The sequence below is a fragment of the Tachysurus fulvidraco genome, chromosome 10 (genome assembly GCF_022655615.1).
Source record: "Tachysurus fulvidraco isolate hzauxx_2018 chromosome 10, HZAU_PFXX_2.0, whole genome shotgun sequence".
NCBI lineage: Eukaryota > Metazoa > Chordata > Actinopteri > Siluriformes > Bagridae > Tachysurus > Tachysurus fulvidraco.
The window spans coordinates 3,060,385-3,077,782 of record NC_062527.1 but is presented as its reverse complement, the minus strand read 5'-3'; the positions used below and the strand labels follow the sequence as shown (position 1 = coordinate 3,077,782).

The window sequence follows — 17,398 nt, the reverse complement described above, 5'->3', positions numbered from 1 at the left end:
TAATATTTTACAAGTGTTTATTGTAGTTCATTTGTGGTCTTTGACAAAAATACAAATGAAAATACACTAAATGCATATTTATTCACTAAAAGCTTAAAGAGTCATCATAACAATTTACTGACAAGATGCATAAGTTGAAACCAATATTCTTTGGCATGGAGTCTAGACAATGGTGGTGATGCTGGGCTGAGTAGCAATGCTGAGATCTGGATGAATGTGGAGCTCAGTGGAAGGATCCATGGGAGCTGAATGCAATGACGACTGGAGGTGAATGGGGTGGAAGAGGGTCACGTCGATTTGCCTGAAATGACAACTGACAGCATCTAAGGAACAGCTTTAAACTTGAACAACTATGACACATTTGGTTCAAGAGGATTGAGGCGAAAATATGATTGGTTTAAGAAATAAAACCCCAACAGTCAGCTGACAAGTTCGAAGTGGAAGACAGTGAGAGTGTCGGAGAGAGAATGTACTGTAATAGTATGAAGATGGTCACTTATTGTTGAACCATATTCACTTCATTGCGCTCAATCCACTTCCCAGGTAAAGCCACGAGACTTGAATGTAATGATCAAATTTTTTAAATGTTATAATTGTTGCTTTTCTTTGCCATTAGTCTCACATGGTTTACATGTTAGAGCAACGAATTAAAGGCCGACCAACGGTTTCCATATTAACAGTACAAAAAAAAAGAGAAAAGGACGTGCCTTTTGTGCAGTCATACAGAAAATGGGAAAAACGTGAATTTTGTTGAATTATTAAGTATTTTAAAGAAAACTGGTATCTCTCACTATCGGGGTACACATTTTAAACCTTTTTTCAACATATCTAGCCTTCACTACATAATGAACATGTTCTGTTCTCCCTGCAGATCCTGTCATACTTCACCTTCACCCTATAGATACACCTGATTTCCAAAAACCAAAGGCACTTTTAAGAGTCAACCTCTATCCATTCTTCATCATTTTCTATCCCTCTCTCATAACCTCTCTGTCCATCTATATTTCTATCTCTTCAATGTCTATCTGTTATCTATCTCAATTTCTCAATCTTTCCCTTTTTTCTGTTTTTGTCTACATGTCTGACAATGAAGAAGCCTCAAGAAGAAGCTTCAGAGGTTTGATGACAAGCGAGAGGAAGGAGTGTTTGGTCATAAGAAGAACCACAACAGTGCATCCATCAAGGATGCCACCATTATCATGGTAGGTGCAATTTCTTAAAGTAGTTTTTGTTAATACAATAAAGTTTACATGAGCCACTAGAGTAATTAAAAATATACAAAATAATATGCTGATAAATAGAATGAACATCACGTGCATGCAATTCTGAGTCCATAACAAATACAGGCATGCATTATTACAGAATCACAGGTGAAATATAATAATCAAACTTTCTTATCAACGAGAAATAACAAACGGACTGTGTTCATACTACTACATTCATTAAAGCATTTTACAATGTACACACGTCAAGTGTAAATGTATGTGCAGCATTCACCCATTTGGTCATATAATCTCAAAGATTCTGCCTTTATTTATTTATTTTTTTAAAATAAATCTATAGATTGTCACTGTCCAATTGCACAGTGGTTACACAATCCTATCAATGTAGGCGATAAACCCGAGCGACTAATGTTGCAAAAAATTCTCTTTTTACCCTCATGTTGTGAGATTCATCTTTTTAATGTTTTTCTAAATAGAAGAGTTGGAATTTGCTTCTAGTTTATGAGCCTTTCCTGTTTGCACATACTTGGTATACAAAAGCTAAACTTACCATGAAGTTAAATATCCTAAATGGCATTAACCTGGATGCTGTCATTAAGAATGATATATATTTTCTAAATAATTAATATTTAGTTATTTTTGCTGTTGTTTTTCTATTACTTTAAACAGCAAATTCACAAGGTTGTCATTTCATTACAGCTTGACAAACTCCATGCCATTGGATACAAGCCAGTGCTGCTTCTTGGAAAGAAGAACAAAAAAAAGAAAAAGAAAATAAGTGTGAAATATTAACCCCTCGCTGCACACATTCCCACCTATGCCCAGGTCTATCTTCAGAAGATAGGCTTACTTTATGAAAACATTTGTTAAGGTGAGATGCACACACTGTATTTTCACTTGTTTTTTTAGAACACAAAAGATTTTGTCAGTGTTTAAATCATAAAGGGATCGCTTAACCCTAAAAAAAAACCTTAAATTCAGTCAATTTCACTCTCAACCTCCTTGACAGTAGAAACTTGGGAGAGGTTTCCATTTTTATGTCCAACACAGAGTTTGTTAGCACAACACTGGATCTTTTAAAACAATTGAAGTATTTATCTAGCCTTGTACAGTCAAACAGCACTCAAACCATTTTGTAAGATTTTGGCAAACTACAAATTGTAAGACAACTGACTTCAAAATGTCTCTACCTCTCCACTGCCACTGTTTTTATCTGCATAGTATTGTGAGGTATTGAAAAGTATTGAAAGCAAGTGCACAAGATTTGGGGATGAGGAGCGAACTACTATGATTATGTGATTGGGTAGATTAATAAGACATGGATAATTCTGCATGGGGGACTTCTGAGGACATGTAATGTAACCGTTATTGATCTGGAAAGAAGTGGACACTAACCTTGTGTATTTTTTTGATTGTAAGCAAGTGTTTAAGATTGTTTCATTTTACATTTGTTACTTTAATGTGCATTTATGTTGAAAGGGACATGAAAGAGTTAAATTAATGTCACATGATCATGGTGGAGGGTCACGGGATTACCTGGGAATAGGAATATTAGTCACCTGTTCACTTAGTGTGGTGGAGAGAGGGGGTGAGTCAGGACGATGTATTCTTTTTTGACCATACTCATATACACTTTTGAAAGAAAAAATATCTGTCTGTGCAATAAAAAGGGACTATTAACAGCTGTTTGCCTCACTGATACTTCATAAGGGTCGCAAATGCATTGAGTTCTTGCTTCAGCCTCTCGGCGGCTTTTAACAATGCAAGATAGCCGCTACATATGTTATAACAATATTAGGATTAAACATACTGCCAACTATGGAATTATTATGTTTGGGATGGTTTTTGTAGAAGCCATATTTCCTTTCTGTTTTCAGTCCACATACAACAATATTTTTAATGTTTAGGCATGCTGACCAAAGCAATGTTTGTAGTGACATATACTAATTAGATCCATGAAATCTGCTAAGGTCTGTTTTGGTCACTGAGTCAATGAATCAAATTGTAATCAATCTCAATATAGTGCTGACTGTAGAGCTCACAATGCAAGGGACCATTAAAGGAAATAGCACAAAGAAAAAGAAAGGCATCAATTGTTGGCTGGATACACCACACACACTACTACTAACTTGGAGGCATAAAGCCCAAAGTTTTTTAGTACACGACACAGTCCAGTCTGAACTAAATACAGACTCAGTCTGTAAACAAACATTACTCTTGGTGTCATTTTTTGAATACATATTATGAGCACTCTGTTTTTTTCCTGAATAAAAGACGTATTTGTTTTAGTCACAGAAAATCAAATAAATCTAGATTTGCAGATATCGAGTACATCCAGTAGACTATCAATAGTTTCCCTGGATTCTAAAGTGCCCACAAATCTGGTTAGGAAAAATTTGACTATATGATTCAAACAGATTAACACTTAAAATATGTACAGTTCAAGTTCATGGTTAACCTCTATTTTATAAATGTGTGTAAAACAAGACTTGTTTAACTTGCACAGGTTGGACCCAGGATATCAATGATGATCAGCTGATTATGCTGCACCTCACACCCTGTGACCCATTGGAGAACGCAAGCAACCGCGAGGTGTTGAGGACCATGCGGTTGGAGCAGATGAGCACTAAAGAGGGGGAGATGGAGCAGACGACCACTACAGAGGGAGAGATGGAGCAGACGACCACTACAGTGGGGGAGATGGAGCAGACGACCACTACAGTGGGGGAGATGGAGCAGACGACCACTACAGTGGGGGAGATGGAGCAGACGACCACCACGGACTGTTCAGGAGTCAGGAACATGCCCAGGTGTTGTAGGGAGGTCATACACACGCCTTGACTGGCACGAGATGTATCTGGGGTGTCTGTAGAATTAATAGTAAAAACAAATTCACTGTTAAAACACAGAACTGTTTCAGTGTTTGAATTTATACATAAAACTCATTTTTTAACTTCATTGAACTTGGTATGTACAGGAAACTGTAATATAAAATAAACCAGACATATATATGTGGTAGTGATAGTACCAATAGTAGACTTACCTTCACATATCTTGTGGAAAGTGCCAGATGTAGAGAGAGACTTTTTTTTGTGGTTCCACCCCACTGCATGCAAAGTAACCATGTCCACCCATGCTGTTGAAAGCAAATAATGAGGTTATGATGCGTAATCTAATAAAAGGGATTTAGGAATATTGCAAGCACTCTGATCACCTGCTTTGGACATACAGTATATTTGGTAGTCAGGGCACAACGTGACAGGTAGCTGTTCACTTGCTCCACCTCCTCTCCGGCTGTTGTTCCTGCTCCTTCCTGGTTCCTACCACTCCATTTAATCTGTTAGTAAATGGTGGAAGAAATTCAAGTCAATTTTATTTATATATCCCTATATCACAAATTGCCTCAAAGGGCTCTACAATGTGTACAAGAAATTGTTAAGCAAAAGGCTACCTAGTATAGTAGCTTTTTCATTTCATATTATTAATGTGCTTGTATACATTACAAATGTACATATGATGCAAATATATTATACATACCTCACACTTTGTAGCATGGGCTCGAGCATGCATTATGCTGAGGAAGGGTTTCATTTCGGTGAGCTCCTGAAGGGCAGGAAGGACTTGAGCAACTTTCTCCAAGTATGGCCAATATTTGCAAGCCACATCCATAGCAAAGAATTTTGCCTTGGCTGGCATGAGCTCCTTCTGAAAATACAGGGGGTAGGCAAATATCTCCCCCCTGTACATTTTAAGGGCTTTCAGAAGGAACCCATGGTGACAGCAACATCCATCCCATCTTCATCCAATTTGGAAGCCCTCCTTGAAGTCTCCCTCGCTGCTGTTCACTGGGAGTCCTCACATGAGCCTCTTCCCTGTGTCTATGACACACATAACAAACACAACAAATCAAATAAAAGCAATGGAGTCTTACCATATATAGCATTTATTCTCTCAATTTGATTTTAGAGTAGTTGGTAGGCAGAAGTATTTGAAGTGGGGAGGAAATCAAAGTCGGACACATACGTATGGTTATTTTTTTTAACAACTCTTTTGTCAAGTTAAGATTAAAACTTGCATTTCTCACTGCTTTCTGTATGGTGTCGACAAATGTAGACACCACACTGTCTTCAGCCACAAAGAGCCCTTCAAAAAACCAGGATCTTCAGAGCCGAGGAAGAAAGAAAATTAGAGAATCCATCCTTTACATATATAAAGTAAATAAATAAACCAATAAAAAGACTGAAACAAAAACCACCTTGTGTTTCGGTGAAAGCGATATAGCTTTCTGTTCCCTTCGGTGGAAACAGCCAACATTTCCGGCATGCAGGCTGGGCAGGAGCACTACAGCAGAGCTGGTCTTCTTCAAAAGAAGCGTAGGAAAACTCCAAGAAGCTCCGCTGCAGTGCATCGCCGTTGATATGTCCATTCTGGAAGATAGATAGAAAGAAATAGTATTTGTGATGATGTCTGCTTATGGAAAGACATGTTATAAGTAATAACAGTAATAACAATTACACTTACTCTTCCTGCACACTTAGTCCGATGCTCCAGCAGCTTTGCAATGGCTTGTCTGGAGAATCCTGGAGCGATGACCTTGAGCTCCTGAAAGGCGCTCAGATGGTCCAGTGTATACAGCATTGAATTGCTGACAGAAGCTGGCCAATATCCACTCCTAAGGAGGTCCTTTGAATCAGGAGTCCACTGCTGCTGGCATGTTTAGTTGAGCCGGGTTGCCTTGATCCACGCGGAATCCTATGTTCTGTCCTGTCGTTGTCGTCTTGTCCTAGTCTCTGTTTGGTGCTTTTTAAGTTATTAAAACCTGTTTATTTTATCCCCGTGCCTGACACTATGACACGAACTGCCGTGAGACTGGGTTGTCTCATCATGGTGATATATCTCACTTACCAATTAAAAGCAAACAAACTAAATATCTGAAGTTTAAATAATTCAAGCCTCCTTCATAATGCTTTGTAAACATGTTCTAATAATTTGCACTTGCTGTGATTTATCTGCAAGTTGTTTTTAGACATTTATAGTACAAATAAATGTGCGGGTGTCCTTACTTTTTCACGTGACACGTCGACCTAGTCAATCTAAAAAATCAGATGTGTCACGGTGGTGAAGCTCGCAAGACGTGGATTACCGACTGCAATATTTCTACACCGCTATTTTGCCTGTTCTCTGCCTCCAATTGTGTATTTTTATCCCTACACCGACTCTACTACAGCAGAGACCTCAGCGATTACGAGGACAACGACAACAGGCCCGGGCGACCAAATGAAGCGCATGATGGTGGTGAGCATGAGGTGTCGAGCCCATCCCCTATCCCCTACCCATACCCACCTATGAGGGGTCTATCCCCTATATGGGGCCCATCACCTTTGAGGAGAACATCCCCTCTGTGGGTCCCATTTCCTGTAAGAAGCCCATCCTTTTGAAGAGGCCACCCCACCCTACACTTCCTCTGTCCCGACCTCACTATCATGTTAACAACGAGGACATACAGTAGTGCCTGGTCAGCCTTATGCTCGTGCCATCATGGTTGTTCCAGTCCCACGGCAGGGCAGAAGGACGAGGGAGGACGAGGACATCAATTGGGAAGCTCCTCCTAGTAGTAGGCGGCGTGTGGATCCTGATGGGGAGGTGGAATTTATCAGTGGGCCCATCCAAATCTCTGTTAGGCTGATTTCTGCTTTAATGAGAGAGATGTAAATTTAGTACATAGTCTTCACCTCATGTTCTTCACTAGAGGTATAATATCTGTTGTTACTATCTTTTATTGTTGTAGATATGTAGATATGTATATATTATTTTATATTATTAGAATTTTAAGATTTTTGTAAATGTAGTGCACCCCTAACTCCCCTCTCAGCCTCTTCTAAACCCTCTCTAACCATCATTCACACCACTAATGTACAGTTTGTTAATGCATTTATACCACAGCACTTGATGATAGCGTTACTCTGTGATTAATTCTGGAATAATAAATATTAACAATAAAATTAACTTTCATTAAATTACAGCTGGAACTGCCCATGCTACTAAAACAATAGTAATAAAATAGTTTTGAAATAATTAAAAATAAAGCACAACTTATTCCATTTACATTTGAGCATTCATTTTGGTATAAATGTATCAATATCTGTACTAAGTTTACAGTATATAAATAGCTTTTTAAATAATCAATAAGCTTTTATATTAGAATATTTATTTACTATATAATTATAAATGATATTTAAGCTTTTTAAATAATCAATAAATTATTTATTTTTCTTCAACACTCATGTCTCAAGTGTCTATTGTTCACCTCATTCTTCACAAGAGGTATAATATGTAGTAAGTTTCTTGTATTGTTGTAGATATGTAAATATGTATATATTATTTTATGTTATTAGGATTTTAAGATGAGTCATAAGTTTCAAATAATTTTAAGATTAATATCATAGTTTAAATATATATTTTTAGGATTTTAAGAAGAAAGTGTAATTTATAAACATCTGTACATATTTTACAGTTCATAAATTGCTTTTTAAATAATCAATAAATATTTTTTTTTGTTCAACATTCATGTCTCAGGTGTCTCTTACTTGTAAAACATCATAAGCATTTCTCATCAGTTTCTCCTATAATTACACTGTAGAAATTGTCCAGCAGTGTTCAGAAGTAATTGGGGGAGACCAGGGACAGTTGTAACACTCGTTGCAATTTTTAGCAATACATCAAAAACCATTTTTACTGGAATAACCAATTTTGTTATATTATAAACTTCAATCTGTCAACTGCTGAAGCAATATATTTAAGTGGTTTTATGAAATATGTACAGGTTGCAAAATTGATTTTAATAGTCTCTCCACTGTTACAACCATCCCAGTGTACAGGGGCGGTTGTAACACGTCATCTCAATGTTAGCTAGCTTGACTGCTAGTTTTGACACTTAGCCATTTATATTTGTATCTTACAAAATAGTGATTCTAATACTTGTTTGAATTCATAGACATTTGATCCTATATCATCATCCAAAAAAGTACATCAGAAAGAAAAGATGTTGTTTTTTTTTTTTTTTACCTCCAAAACAATCTTTTGTAGATAACTCCGTCAGGAAGATTCTAATGTGGCTCCCTTTATGGCAAAAATGGAGGGAAACTAACTGAGCATGCGCAGTGAGTGTGATCACTCTAGGTTGTCTCTAATTGGAGGAATTCAAGGTGTTACAACCGTCCCGTTACAACTGTCTCGTCTCCCCTACACTGTTGTCCTCTAACAAGCAAATACATTTCTGCCAGCAGACTGAACCTGTTAAATCTGTAATAATCTGGTGTTGTACAGACACCAAACTGATAACAAGTGAATCTCAAGATGCAATTTAGCTATTACATGTGAAGTTAATTCTCACAAGTGTTTACAGCATGTTGGTCAAATAATTAATTTACAGATGAGACCTTGGAGCTAACGCACCATGAGGAAGTCATTTCTACGGTCTTCTATGTTTCATGCTAAGTTCTCTATCAGCTCTGAATATAGAAGAAATGCTATCAGATGGATGCTGTGGTCAGACAGAAAGAAGGGCTTTATACGGTGGCCGAGAAGTGCAAAACACATTAACAAATCCGAAAACACAACGACAATTCAGACAACCCGGAAACGGCAGGTATGGAATCTTATGTGTAATGTGTAAAGTTCTCCGTTTAAATATAAGAAAATAACAGAATTAATCCACAGTAACCCATCCATCCATCCAACCATTCCAACTTTTCCCTGCCGCAGACTGTTGAACTTCATTTACAGTATACCTTGAGTGACAGGTGTCTTGTCCAATGATCGCTAAGTGTTCACAAACTGCACCAACCTCTTACGGGTTGTCTGAATTGTTGTGTTTTCGGATTTGTTAATGTGTTTCGTGCAACGACTCAGACAACCCGGAAAAAGTTGGTATAGTTTGTGAATGGAAACTTACCGATCATTGTACAAGAGACCTGTCATTCAAGATATACAGGTGAATGTCAGGTGTCTTGTCCGATGATCGGTAAGTTTCCATTCGCAAACTATACCAACCTTTTCCAGGTTGTCTGAATTGTCGTTGTGTTTTCGGATTTGTTCATTTGTTTTGCACTTCTCGGCCACCGTAGTTTTATGTACCAGGTATATACCAGGTTTAATAATTAAATTAATTAAAAATAAACCACAACACATTTTGCATGTGTAGTACCCTCACCGCCTGAGGGGATAAGTTAACTTGTATTATGCTATTTGTGAGACCGCATGGTCTCCATCATTAGCATGAGAATTATAACTAGCACATACAATACACAGACAAACTTTTACACTATTAACAAGAACTTAAACGTTTTAAACGTTTGTTTGGTGTCATTTATATTCTTTAAAATAACTACAACATGTAAAAACACATTTTCAACACTGTTAAGGTTTTCCATACCTGATGAGGGGAGATAAATGTTACTAAAATAAGCGACACGGAGCTGCTGCTGCTTCACTGTCAGTGTGTATTGTTTAAGCAGCGCGTCCTCTCCCCACTCAGGTGAACGCTTCAGCCAAGACAAAAGCAATCGAATGATCGATTGTCAGATAACATTAATACAATTATTTAATCACTATTATTTATTTACTGTTTTTTTAAACCAACACACTCTCCCCTTCGAAAACAAATGTTCCGACATTCAAATTCTAATTTATGAATGCACTGCAGATTAAATGTATGTACAATTATTCAATAAAGGACTATACTGGACATTATGGTCTGTTGTCTTCTTTAACTATGACCCTTTTCCCCCCTGTCTGTTTCAGGTCTTTTCGGTATGCAAATAAATATATGGGCTGATACTGTGACACTGGGTATGTCCATGGTGTAAAGTTCTGCAATTCATATGGTGTGAGGTAAAATGATATTCTGTTTGGATGTATACTATAGCATGCAGGGGTTCCCAGGTAATCGTAGGTGAATGTTTTTGGGGGTCTCCTCTCTCTCCTAGGCCATCTGTACCCCTGTTCTCCTTCACCGTTACTTTCGTCTGAGGCTGCATGAGCATCTGCTACATCATCAGGTTGTCCTGCAGGTTGTTCCTCATCCATCGCATCACCTTCCTGTTGAGGTGAGCATTCGTTCATTGTTTGAGCTGTTTCATCAGCATTCGTTATCTCTGGGTTAACTTCTCTTCCTTCCTCTTCAGGTTTGCTGGGCTGGACAGCAGGTAAGTATGTATTATCTAATTCACTGTTTTCTTCTGCAGGTTGCTGATGCTGCACAGCAGGTAAGTAATAGTAATAGTCCTCATCCTCCCCTTCTTCTGGACTAGACTCATCTTCGCCGGCTAACCTTTGTGTGTTCACTAGTTTCTTTGTCTTTGACTCCTTCCTGAGTTCAACCTAAAATGGTAGGTAATCACAAGACAGTAAGAGATTATGGTGAAGAACATAAGATCTTCCCTTTCCTTGTTTCAGTTTCATTTCATAAATCAGTCTCCCTTGACATACTACTGTGTGTACCACATCTTCCCAGTGGTTGCGGAGCTTCCCGGTCTGACCTCTTGGTGTCAAGTTTCGCACTAGGACACGATCTCCAGGGCACAATATGGAACTTCTCACTTTCCCATCATAATTCTTCTTATTCCTCTCTGCCGACTTTGCTGTCTGTCATACTCTTTATAGTCCATAGTTCCTGTTTCAGAGATCAAGCCAAAGACCAGATCCACATCCTTGTACAGTTTAGTAAATATAGGTGTAGAGGAGAGGGCATGTGTCTTAATCTTCCTAATTTAACTCATACAACTCAAACACTCATTAAACAGAGATACATGTTTTCATTTCTTTAAAAACCATGGCATATACAAAAAAACTACACAGGCAACATGTTTATAACAAATATAATAGAAATCAAGAAGAAACCGAAGATGTCCATTATAAGAGTATGAGGAGACTTTGCTGATTTAATGGTAGAGGTAAGTGTGTTCTGATAATACATTTAACACAAAAGCTCTGTTGTAAACTGTTGTGGAAGTTTTGAGGTTTGCGAGAATTAAAGCATAAAATATCACACTGGTAGACACGGGCAAGAGTAAAAAAGGTTTCATGTTTGTTATTGTGTTTAGCTGTGCAGCAGGACCCAACACTCTGCACGTAACCTGAGAGAGGAAGGGCAACGATCATTGATTACATCAAGATTTTATAGACAGGATTCAGACAAACAGGACAAAACATCATCAACCATTGGCTTAGAAGCATCGCCTGCTCATCTTCTGACCAAACTAATCTGTACCTACCAAGGTCCCACTGCAATCTCTAGTCACAATAACTACCAGCCATGAAAAATACAGAAGCATAGAAGGACAGGTTCTTATGAACATCTCTAAAGTTAAAACTTCCACTACAATTCCCCCTTTTGTCTCTGGGATAATACACAAAATTTTTACTTTTCATTAATCTGTAACAAAATCTAAACTTTAAATGATATATACCAGTATTGTTAATCAACTACTTAATCCACAACATTGTTAGTCAATTGCTGAATCAGTATCAATTAATCAGCTAGAATATAATCACATATGCCTTAAGCTAAGCTTATTCATGTACAATCTCACATCAGCGTATCATTTCCCATGAATGCTGCATAAAATACATGATCTTCAGTGGACAATATTCTGTTTTTGTGGGGACAGCACTCGTATAAAAAATGCAGTTAAAGGCAAAGCATTAAGCATTAATCTTGTTGTAACTTCACTACAAGTCACAGTCTCTACTGTCTGTATTCACCTTTGTCGGTTTCTGGATCAGTCTGGGCAAATTCGGAGAAATAGTCATCGTCAAATGGAGGAATGCATTCAGTCTCGTCGTCAATATCGTCCAGTTTCACAAGTTGTTTGGTCGTTAGGTTGGACATTATGATGTAATGAACGCATTTTTATGCACAGGGGCCAAACAAACATAAGATAAATACCACACTCACTGGGATTATCACTGATAGATAGGGAGTCCACTGTCCAAACAGTGTATACCAGAGTCGCCGACTATGATCTCTGTGTTCGTCTCGTTTCACTTGGTTTGCTACTTTGTGCATATCATGCAGTGCATCAGAGATAGACCCATGGTCATCATCATTAGAGGGAATGAAGGTGCAACATTGATCTCCTATCATGGCACATACATCTCCCTCTTTAGCTAATAAAATATTTAAGGCTATTCTGTTTTGTGTTGTAGTCAATCTAAGGACAGCGAGTTCTTGCTTGACACCTTCGGCTGCCCGATTAGTGGAGTTAATATATGTGACTTCTAGTTGATTCCATATCTGAGTCATCCCATATTGTGGGAAGAAGGAATCAAAGAATTTACTGTTTACTTTTTAGTCTGTGCTCTGATGGGGGAAATCATCATTGGAAACGTCTCTTTTGGGTCGCTTTATCGGTGAGTGTGAGTGAAGTATGACCACACCAGGGTACTTAAACTTTGCTAAAGTACATGCTCCTTTCCAGTTACAGGGTAAGGCCAAATACACGTTTTTACCACAGACCAAGTACCAATCGTCAGCCCTGAGTAATGTGCCGGTGTCAGATGGATGAATAAGGGAACACTCTGCCTGTGGGCAGGTCCTGTCATCCGAATATGGGTAATATAAGTGAGTGCATCTCTGGCTGGCGATATTACCTAATGGTATGTTTCCTGTTCCTACAAAACAGTGTGTCTAGTTTAATTTAGGAGGAGGATGTGCAATCAATGTGTTAATTCTGGTTTGATTTACCTTAGGTGTTCGTTTCAACACACGCATTAGAGTCCGTAGACATGTAGTGGCATTAGTTAAATCAGTCCTCCCAGGTCCTCCATCTTCACACCATGGGAATCGTTGTGTGTTTGCTAGCAGACGTGGAGACAATCATGCACACATAACAGGACTCATTTCTGATCATTTTGGCAGTGTAGTTGGCGAGTAGCCAGTAAGTGTTTTCATACACGTTTCTGCGACTTCTACTAGAAGTGGGATTTTCTGGAGTCTTTTCTGCATTCTCTTTTATTAACAGGCAGATCATAAGGATGCCAATGGTCCCTAGGATTCTAGGGTGATAGTTAACAAGGCTCCTCATCTTAACAGGAGCTTCTACCTTGCCTACTACTTTGACCATCCTTTGAAGTCAGATCTTTGTGTGTGCGTGTGTGTAGATGACAGTCTGGGGTGGTAGTCAGTATGTAATACTGTATAATCGTCTACTGCCATCTACTATCTTAAATGTCACATTTACTTCTCTCACTAAGTCTATAAACTTCATTAACATTTGTGTTTAGACACTTTCAGAGTCAGTTGGAGCTCACGGGAGAGGTTACTAGTACGTCACCGTGTGCCCTGATGCTCCTTTTTGTTCCTCTTAGCAGTTGATTCCTGTTTTTTCCTCTGGCTCAGGGACCCGCTTACAATGGCTAACATGACTCCATGCCGCTCTCTCTGCAACCTTCACCGCAGTCTGTGTGGTCAGAAATACCTGAAATGGTCCAAGCCACCTCCTGCTTCTCCAGCTTTTCCTCTCGAAATCGCCTTAGCCAGCGTTTCCTTCACCTGCTTATAAATTTGTGAACGAATAGAGGACAAGGTTGCATAATGACACAGCATCGCTCACACAATATTTGGTGCACCGACATCTAGAGATACTGTTGTACCTCCCTCCTTTTGATGCATGGTCTTACTCATGCGTCAACTTATTATAGTATGGAAACTATTTATTTGGCAAGAATGGTATGTAATTGGGGCTGTAACAAAACCTATTTCTTACCACACATCCTGCTTTTCTCCATGCTGCTTTTTCTTCTGCTGTGCAACGTGCCTGAAGATCCACAAGGTCAGCTGTGGGAGTTCATATTTTCAAAATACACAAAGTTTCTTTATACATAGAGGATTTTTTTTCAGCTGCCTTTGCTGCTGCATCCGCTTTGGCATTACCCTGTGAAATGGAGTCAGTTATCCCTGTATGTGCTTCAAATTCACATATAGCAATATATTTTGTTCATAGGACTGTATTCAGGAGGTCAGAAATCAGGCCATTGATTCATTTACCTAATAAGTAAGGAAACCTCCAAGTTTCCACAACGTGCCAAAATCATGTACTACGCTGAATCAATATAAATGTAAATACTTTTTGCCTTGTGCTAATTTACATGTTTCTGTTAGAAAAATGAACTCTGCTGCTTGTTCAGAGAGGTTTCCTGGTAATGATTAAGCTTACACTATTTCATATTCTGTGACTGCTGCATATCTCAAACAGCTACGGCCTGTTTTCTAGTTTCTGAAGGCTGATCCATTTACAAACAGTTCAAGGTCTGGATTCAATGATGGATTCAATGATGGTGTCTCCTGCAAATCAGACCTGCAAATTTACTTTAAAGGTAAATTTAATGAGGAAACGCTTCAGCTAACTTCTGATTCCGACTTAAATGTTAAAGTTTTGAATGCTATTGATTTTCTTGAAGAGAAACATACTCCACAGGGCACATATGCAAAGTACAGTTTAGATGCCTACAAGCACATGCCAGTGCACACATTAAATGTAGAAGGTCAAGACATTGTGTTTTTAGTAGATTCTGGTGAAGGAAACTCAAAAAACAAATTACATGAGTTGAGTGAGATGCCAAAAATGACTCTCTCCTGCTCTTCCTCTTCTGCCACTTCCTCGATATCTCCCTCTTCCCCGATACGTTCGAGACCTCACCACAGCTTGCATCATTGTCAGCTGAACTTTGTGTGTTTGTGCTTCTTTCTTTTTTCCTGCTCCTGCTTGTGTTGTGCGAGCAGCTTTTCCGCATGCAGAGCATGATGTTTGATAAGGCTCAGTTTTCCAGTATCCCACATGATGCATAGGTTTTTCACCTTGTCAGATATTCCTGGGATCAGTCCATTCATGAAACTGTTTCTCAAGTGCGCCTCGTACGCTGTCACTACCCCCTCACTCATATCCTGTGTGCGTTGGCGATGAAGATAATGCACAACTGTCTCGCTGTCCTCCTGTTTGAATAGCACAATCTTTGTCATATCCATCTTTACTGGAAAAGCCTCACTACACGCTTCACGTAATTCCGTTATGACGTTAGATTACGTGGCATTCCTCCCGTTCTCATGATCTGGGTGTCTCATCCACAGATTTTCATCCGGCCATACATACTTAATCTTGTAGGTAAATTATGTCAGCTGCTAGTTTTCTTCCCAGCAGGCAGCTCAGTTCAAGTGAGGTGGGATGAAATTATTTGCAAAACTGTTCCAACTCCACACCAAACTTTTCCCCCTGACTTCTCTCGGGTCAGGGAGATGCTCATGAGAGCATGAGGTCTCCATCTGGCTCCGCTACTAGACTTTGTGAGCTTCTTATTGTACTTTTTGTATTCTGTACATATTGTGTAAATAATCTCTTTGGAGTAGAACTATATATATCTTGAATTTTTTATTTATCTCTATATTTCTCCTTATGTTTACCTTCTGTACTATGTTTATGTTCTGTAAAGCTGCTTTGAGACAATGTCCATTGTAAAAAGCGCTATACAAATAAACTTGAATTGAATTAATTTTTCAGTGAGTGTTTCAGGTTAAAACTGCTGCCATCAGGGAGGACACACTCCGTCACGCACCACATTAATTGTGACACAGAATCAGGACCATAATTATTTCTCATATAATTCACAGGTCTAGTGATACACACTGTGTTTTTACTGAGTTTGCTCTTAGATTTACTGTTGCCCACGACTATCTAAGTATAATGTTGACAGTCTCCGTGCCAGAAAACCTGTTTTGTCTCACTGTCTTAATCTCTTAGTCTCTATCTGTTCTCTGTGTTATGTGTGTGTGCTTTATCCTTTTTTGTTGGCCTTTTCTCTTTTCCCCTTACCAGCTTTACTCTCCGGAGAGTCTACGCCGAGCTTTTTCTGGGTTTTCTGAAAACCTCACAAACAAGACACCTTTAGCCCCAATCCCAGATTAGTGCCATGCTTTACCTTTTATTTCTAGGCCATGCACTAGGTGCCTATCCAGGTCCCTGACCCATCGAAAGATCCAGGTCTAAATCCTGTCTTTACAGCCATTTTCACACAGAGATAATAGTTTTAGACAAAATAGTTATAGAAAAAATAGTTGTTAGAGACAAAATAGTTTTACTATTTTATAGTTTTACTATTCAACACTAATAAATTTAACTAGGGTTCTCTGGAAAAACCTTTACAACTTTACAATTAAAATAAAATAAATTCTCTTCCCTTCCTCGTGTCCAATTACTTTTGATTCCGGCGTTGAGGCGGCTCACGGTGAATTACCGTGTCCTCTCAAGCTCATGGCCAATTTTGTGGTTCAAGGTGAAGTTAACAGCCTCCAAGGCGCCTGCAGTTCGCCTCCTCAGGAGTTCCCTTAGCCGAGCCTCAAGCGTGGAATCCTGCCGACAACGCCAACTTGTCGTGGAAGTTCTGAGGTTTGATAGTTTTAAAGTATAAAGTATCACACTGGTAGACACGGCAAGAGTAAAAAAGGTTTCACAATTTATTGTGCTCAGCTGCACAGCAGGACCCAACACTCCGCATATAGCATGAGAGATGAAGAGCCTCGATCATTGAAGAGCCTCATCTACTGATCAAGCTAATCGGGACCTGGCCAAGGTCTGCTAGAAGGCCTACTAGAAGATTTACTGGATGTTGTTTATGCCTAAACTCCATCAGGAAGATTCAAATGTGGCTCCCATTACTGAGCATGTGCACTGTGAGTGTCATCACTCTAGATTGTTTCTGATTGGAGGAATTCAAGGTGTTACAACCGTCCCCTGTTACAACTGTCCCTGGTCTCCCCTATCATAAAGGTGTAAAAAAAAATACAGCTAGTTAAGTTACTTACTGCACAGTAGGGCTACCCATGATTAAAGTAGTCATTTATGCTGACAGTTAAAGTTGAGTTTGAATAAAAAAAAAAATCTGTATTTGATGCTTAAATGCATTATATCCATGTGTCATATTTTTACATAGGGTCAGTAAAAAAATGAAAAGAAAGGCAGAGATATCAGACTTCTTTTTAAAGAAGCAAACACATACAGTGCAGATCAGGTGCAAACAGACCCCAGCCCAGCCCCCAGCCCCTGCATCACCACAGTACCCCAGAGCAGCTTCCTGCCTGATGCTAGTAGTCAGACTTCACAAGAACCACCAACAGGTTTGAA

The 17,398-nt window shown here is 38.9% G+C and overlaps 2 long non-coding RNA genes across 8 annotated transcripts; one reads left to right on the top strand and one right to left on the bottom strand.

Annotated features, from left to right (window-relative positions):
- LOC113654005 lies at nucleotides 1–9,803 on the bottom strand. Of its 7 annotated transcripts, none has more exons than XR_007144178.1 (7): nucleotides 9,658–9,803; nucleotides 5,745–6,912; nucleotides 5,479–5,650; nucleotides 4,761–5,101; nucleotides 4,453–4,560; nucleotides 4,267–4,359; nucleotides 1–4,089 (listed from the first exon to the last, which is right to left on the bottom strand). It is a non-coding gene; the product is annotated as an uncharacterized LOC113654005 (long non-coding RNA). The 7 variants fall into 7 exon arrangements; XR_007144177.1 differs by having other exon boundaries at nucleotides 5,745–6,915; nucleotides 9,658–9,796; XR_007144180.1 differs by lacking the exon at nucleotides 9,658–9,803 and adding an exon at nucleotides 8,679–8,793 and having other exon boundaries at nucleotides 5,745–6,915.
- A 219-nt stretch (nucleotides 9,804–10,022) lies between these two features.
- On the top strand, nucleotides 10,023–17,143 carry LOC113654007. Its single transcript, XR_007144190.1, has 2 exons — nucleotides 10,023–10,115; nucleotides 10,211–17,143. It is a non-coding gene; the product is annotated as an uncharacterized LOC113654007 (long non-coding RNA).
- Nucleotides 17,144–17,398: the final 255 nt, after the last annotated feature.